At 35.4% G+C, this 6,467-nt stretch overlaps 1 long non-coding RNA gene across 1 annotated transcript; it reads right to left on the bottom strand.

Moving 5' to 3' along the window:
* Positions 1–5,245: 5,245 nt before the first annotated feature.
* LOC110914729 lies at positions 5,246–6,140 on the bottom strand. The gene is made up of 2 exons (XR_002578542.1): positions 5,831–6,140; positions 5,246–5,744 (listed from the first exon to the last, which is right to left on the bottom strand). It is a non-coding gene; the product is annotated as an uncharacterized LOC110914729 (long non-coding RNA).
* Positions 6,141–6,467: the final 327 nt, after the last annotated feature.

Here is a 6,467-nt window from a genome sequence, read left to right on the forward strand (position 1 = left end):
GATGCTTTTACTCAGACCATCTCGAGAATTCTCAAAACGTTTTGGGCCTGGGACGAGTAAAGATTGCCCCTATGAAAATACAAGTTTTAACTTTCAATTTTCAAATATAAGTTATTCAAGTTTCAACTTTCAATTACCAAATATCAATACCTAAAATAAAAAATAAATATTAAAATTAAATAAAATAAATCATATACGGTTATCTTTTATATTAAAAAAATATATATCTGATATTTGTCAATTTAAACAAAGTACATGACAAAACTAAATCATGTATTAAAATTAAATAAAATATAAGGGATAAGACAAACAATTTTAAATGCACAAAAAAGTAAAAACCAAATAAAAGTTAGCATGTTTCCTTAAATGCACTGTTATATTAAATTTAAATGGTAGAAGTGGGACTCGAACCCAAATTCTTCATCTAAAAATGTAAGCCACTAGCTAACTCATCTACCTTGGCCTTGTTAACCTCTCCCACACCAAAATAATTTACACACAATTTATACATAAAATATATTTAAAAAAGTAAAAATTTCGGGCCTTCCGCGAGTTTGGCCCTTGGGTAGTCGTCCATCTCGCTCATGCCAAAAATCGGGCCTGCTTATACTATAGAATCAAATCATCTTTTATTCTCATTGATGCATACTTAAATGTATTATCTGCTATGTCGTGTATTCAACCTTGTAGGTTTGCATCACAATCTTTCGCTTGCCAGTTATAACTATTGACAAGGGATAGTTATATCAGTGGAAAGTCCTTAACATAGATGCTATCAGCGATACCAATGTTTACCACTAATCAGTTACTAGTAATGGTAACTTGCTATAGATGATCATTTGCCACCGATTGTCCAAATTACAATTGATTAGTACCATTGATAATCAGTTATAATTTACTAATAATTCCTACCATTTTCCATCAGTTATACGAATTCAAAGAGCTTTTAGTATTATTTCCACCAGGGGCGTTGCCCCTTAAACCCCCGGTTGTGTTGGTGCATAAAATAATAATAGTCTTGAACAAACGTATACTTCACACCTCCTAACTCATACCAATGTTTATTCTAATTTCCCACTGGTCTTTAACTCTTAAGTAAAGCTAATTATAGTAAGATGTTCATGATGAACCTTGAATTTCCAATTTGGTGACAAATCCCTTCAATATGTGACATAACTCAAGTATAATATACATGTTTGCATGTAGACTCATATTATGTAGGATTTAGTTGCTACTTTTGTTCGACCTTCTATCTATTGCTAGACTAGAATGAATTGATTAATCAGCATCAATGCATTGTAAAGACATTTTTTTGTAACCATAGCATTAGATATTGAGTATTAACCATATTTATACTTTTATCAAATAATACGGGTCATCGACACATAGTTTAAAAACCAAAACAATCAATTCGATTTTTTTAGAAGAGGACGAAGATTACCATTAATAGGTGACACACGAATAGATGAAGTTTTGAAAACTTCTACTTTCATGGGATATCAACATTTTGTGATATTCCATACTTAGACTGTTTTTTAGTGTACGGCATAATTATTGGGTGTACTGCTTGGGGAGGAGTCGTACGATGATTTGTGGGTCGTTGTAAATTTTTAAATGTTTTGAGTTTTAAATCTTAAATAATAAAGTTTGTGAATCGCTATCTTTTTCTCACATCATATATACGGTTGAATTATACTTAAATGGATTTTTATATGAAAAAAAAACAATTAAGCACACATGAGATTGTGATGCGTTTGGCGATTCTACCATGTTTTGACCCATTGTTAATGTGAGATGATATGATACATGTTGTATTGTTTGCCAAAGTTATAATAAAAACGTTACCTTACATGGTGGGACATTGATATTGTGAGCAAGTTTTTCTAAGTAAATTTCTTTTCAGAGTAGACTACAATTTGTCTCCATATGGTTAGCTCTAAAAGGCACGTTGAGTCCTTAATCTCAAATTTTGATCCTTGAGCTCCTATGGTTTCATTTTCCTACAATCTGAGCCCCCACTAGTAAAAGGTGTGGAGTATTCCATGAAAATTCAAACGGCCAACGCTAAGGGTGGGGGCATAATGGTCCTTTCACCTAAACTTCACACCCTAATACCTCAATGTATCCTTCAATTTCGTCCCTTACCACCAATTGCATCCCTCTGGTTTGAAACCCTCGAAACCCAACCCATCGGCTTGAACTTGAAGACTTCGACAGTCCAATGATTTGGTGACGGCGATTTCAATTGGGGCGAATTTAGATGTCTCGGAGCTAATGTTTCTTTCTATTTCTTGATCATTATTAGTGTTTATAACTCAATGATCATCTATACCTCAAACTTGGACTTAAACATGAACTGATCTAGCCAGAACTAGGGTCAATGCTACCATTAGCGACGTTGTAGTCCATTTGCGGGTGGTGTTGAATTTCTGGAACAACAAGAACTTCGATTTAAGGATTGAACAAGATAGGGAACATAGGATTAAGTAGGGGTGGTTTGTCAATGTTATTGTATGCTAATGATGCCTAAGTAGATCTTTTTTATGGGTTTTTTGTTGACCAATTTTACCCCTAATTGTAATGATCAATTTTACCCATTATGTATGTAATGCCTTTTATAATTAATGATATGGTTGACCTAGTTAAATTGTTGACTTCTAACTTACATTCATCATGTTGTTAACCTAGTTAATTGATTTCTAACTTCCATTCATGTAAATGGTAGATTTAGGTTGAATGTGTATAATGTTAGTGTAGTTTTCACATTGGAGTATTCACAGTTGTGGTTAACATGACTTTGTTACAGTAGAAAGCGTTGACAATTGTTCACAATGGAGTGTTCATAATTATAGAAGAAGTGTTAACAATTGTGGTTAGTATGACTTTGTGATAGAAGAAAGTGTTCACAATTGTTCACAATGGTTAGCATGACTTTGTTAAGGTTAGCATGCATGGCTTTCATATACATGATTCACATTTAAGGACTATGGATCTTCATGACTTAAAGTTAAGGACTATGGATATACAAATGGCATAAGGTTGTCTTTTTGTTTTGCAAATATGTTTAGAATAAAGCAAGTAGTTGTCCTAGACAAATGGTATAAGATTGTATTTCAGTGTTGCAACAATGTAGTATTGTATTGGGAAAATATGTTTTGGGCACTGTAGTACTGTTTTGTAGCAATATATTCACATATATGAATGTAGTATTCACAAAGGTAGTGTTTTGTCGTAATGTATATACAAAAGTAGCATTATGTTTTGCAACAATGTAGTATTATATTCAGGTTGTATTCGTAGGTGTGTATCCGCAGGTTTGTAATTTAGTGGCTAGAAGCAGGTTGTAATTGTAGGTCTGTAATTTATGGCAAGAAGGAAGATGGTATTTGCATGTTTGTAATATGACTTTGGAGGGAAAGGATGCTATATTACAGCCAAGGACGCAAATTGCAAATAAAACATTAGGGGTATGTTGGTCTTTTCACATTGTATTTAATGGAAATACAATGTCTATTACCAGCAAGGGCTCAATTTGCAGGACTATGAAACCATATGGGCTTAGGGATCAAACTTTTAAGATTAGAGGCTTAATGTGTCTTTTCCAGCTAACCACATGGACACAAATTATAGTTTAATCTTCTTTTTATATAACCTAGTGTAACAACTCACATAAATGCCCTAAAATGTTCCGTAAGTGTAAAACCGAACCCCTATAACCTTATTCTATATAAAAATCAAATAAAACTGAAATTTTATGCTGTCGCGGGCCGTGACCCAGTAAGGAGAAGTCTCTCACGGGCCGCGAGAGACTAATGATGGATCAGACATGTTGATTGACACGTGTCAAACCTAGGGTATGACACGGAAGCCCTAGCCGTAGCTAGGTGGGCGCTCGCGGGCCGCGAAGATCTTCGCTGAGGGAGTCGCGGGGTGCGAGGGACTGGCGAAATAGCTATAAATTGAGCTTTCTGTGACATTTCAAAGTTGCTCGACAAATTTCTTCTGTCTCTTATAATTCTGCTCAATTTAATAGATCAAAGTACCAAAACTCTGCTACGATAACGGGGTAATAACTCGATCACTACTACGGTACAATATCCGATCGATTAAAACCGGTCTGATGGATGTTTAAATGCTGCCTAAATTAGGCTATACTTTGTCATTCGTCGTGAAGGTTTCGATCTCGCGATTACCGTAAATGTTGAATTAAGTTACTAACCTAGTTTTGTATGCATTGTATATTTAACTAGGTTTACCAGCTTAACCAGTAGGCAAGCTTTAACCGTTTAAACTTGCAATGTGAATCATTCTCTTTTTACCAAATTGCTTTCAAAACCCTGCTTGTTTTCAAAGTTATAATTACAGTGATTAAGTCTTTTTAATCTACAATTACCGCTGGTATGTGGGGTTTTGTATACACTACTTGATAAACTTCACCATTAGACAACGAGTTAGCCAATGTGTGATATGACCATAATCACAGATCCGGTCGAGTGACAAATACCGATTTGGGGTAATTGGTTGATATAAACATTGTAATAGCTCTTAATACTGTATATTATAACAATGTGTCTTTTGTATAAATTGAATGCACTCGCCAGTATTTTTTGCTGATCAAATCTTTTTAAAACATGTTTCAGGTAATTTACTGTAAAGAAAAGGAAAAGTGCCGCGTAGCACTCCAGCTAAATAAAGTGGCTCAGTAAATAGAAATAAACATTTTTCTGTAATCAAAGGATTTCCTAGTGAAATTCCTTTCCTGTAAATATGGGGTTTGTCCCAAAATTAATAATAAAATAAATCGGTGTTTTTAAAACTCTGATATTATGTTTCTGACAAACGGTCCTGTTGAAATTTCCGCTGCCAATTAAATACCAATACCATGGGTTTCTGTCTCGCGACTTCCGAATCGGGCAAAACGGATCGGGGGTCGTGACACCTAGTAACTATATAACATTGACTTATGACTTATTTTATACATCCCATTATAACAAATTCTTTGGATCATTATGATGCCCCTTCATACTTATTAGGAAAAATTACAAGTTTTGTTCTTTATCTTTATACCATTTTTCAGGCGGTGTCCTTTTAACGAATTTTGACAGGTTTTGCCCTTTGTAGGGAATTTTGTTGCACGTTTCGTCCTTTAACCCTAACCCAATTAGATTTTTTTGTTAAATCTAATAATATGACTTGCATATAAGGGTATTTTTGTCATTTCACCTAAGAGGACTAAATATGTAAATAACTTAAATACTTAACCATTTTAAATAAATTAAAATGTTATCTCTCTACCACTCTCTGTCCCTACCCGTCCACCACCGGCGCCATCAGCCGCCGCCACCCTCCACCACTGCCTCCGATTTGCACAACACCCACCACTGAAACCACAACCTCTATCCCCAATTTTCCAGACTAAAAACGCTAGATCTACCGGTCACCACCACTAGCCGATCACCCATATACAACCCGCCACCACAAGCCGACCACCCATCATTGCACAATCCCCATCACTCTATAATCAATCTATCTTATTGGAACAAAAATATCAATATTGATTTGAACACCCTATTTAAAGAATCTATCGGAGTAGGTTTCTCCGTCTGAATATTATTCCGGCAACGGATAGTTAGGTTTCCGGCATCATCTAGAAAGCCCCTCACAGTTGTCGCCGTCTGAATATTATCAAGAAACCCCCCAATGTTGTGTCATCTACCACCGTTATCCACCATTACCGCCGCCATCTGAATATTATCAAGAAACCCCCCAATCTTTTTAGCCTAAATTCAAAGTACAAATTAATGATATGAACCCAAATGATAAAACTTACTTCTTCAAATGTTGTGGGTGATGGTAGTGTGGATCTAGCTGGCTGATGAACTTGACCACTAGGAATCCCTAGAGTTGCAGATAATGATAATAAACCTTGAGCACTGTCATCCACTAAAAGGGCTTGCTCAAGGTTTTCAACTGGAGGAACGTTAAGATCCAGCACTCCTTTGCTTCGCCTAACATTTCTTGCATACTTCATAACTTGTTGGTGGCAGAGGGAGGTTGCTTGGTCATCGAAGTGGGCGGTGGTTGGTGTCGGCCAGAAATCTGATGTGCCCTAAGAGAGGGAATAAAGTGTGTGTTAACTGTTTTAGTTTCATATAAACAAGAAAGAAATGAAATGGATGGGGAAAAGACCAAATTGCCCCTGTGTGGTAATATTTAACAAAAAAATCTAACTGAGTTAGGGTTAAAGGACAAAACGTGCAACAAAATTCCTTACAAAGGGCAAAACTTGTCAAAATTCGTTAAAAATGACACCGCCTGAAAAAGGGTATAAAGATAAAGGACAAAACTTGTAATTTTTCCTACTTATTAATTAAATTTTCTTATTTCACAACAATAGGAGATGTACTGAGAAGGAACAATACATGTCAAATCTTAATACGTTGGTCAGTTTACAGTCTCATATTAGT

The sequence above is a fragment of the Helianthus annuus genome, chromosome 15, assembly GCF_002127325.2.
Source record: "Helianthus annuus cultivar XRQ/B chromosome 15, HanXRQr2.0-SUNRISE, whole genome shotgun sequence".
Classification (NCBI taxonomy): domain Eukaryota; kingdom Viridiplantae; phylum Streptophyta; class Magnoliopsida; order Asterales; family Asteraceae; genus Helianthus; species Helianthus annuus.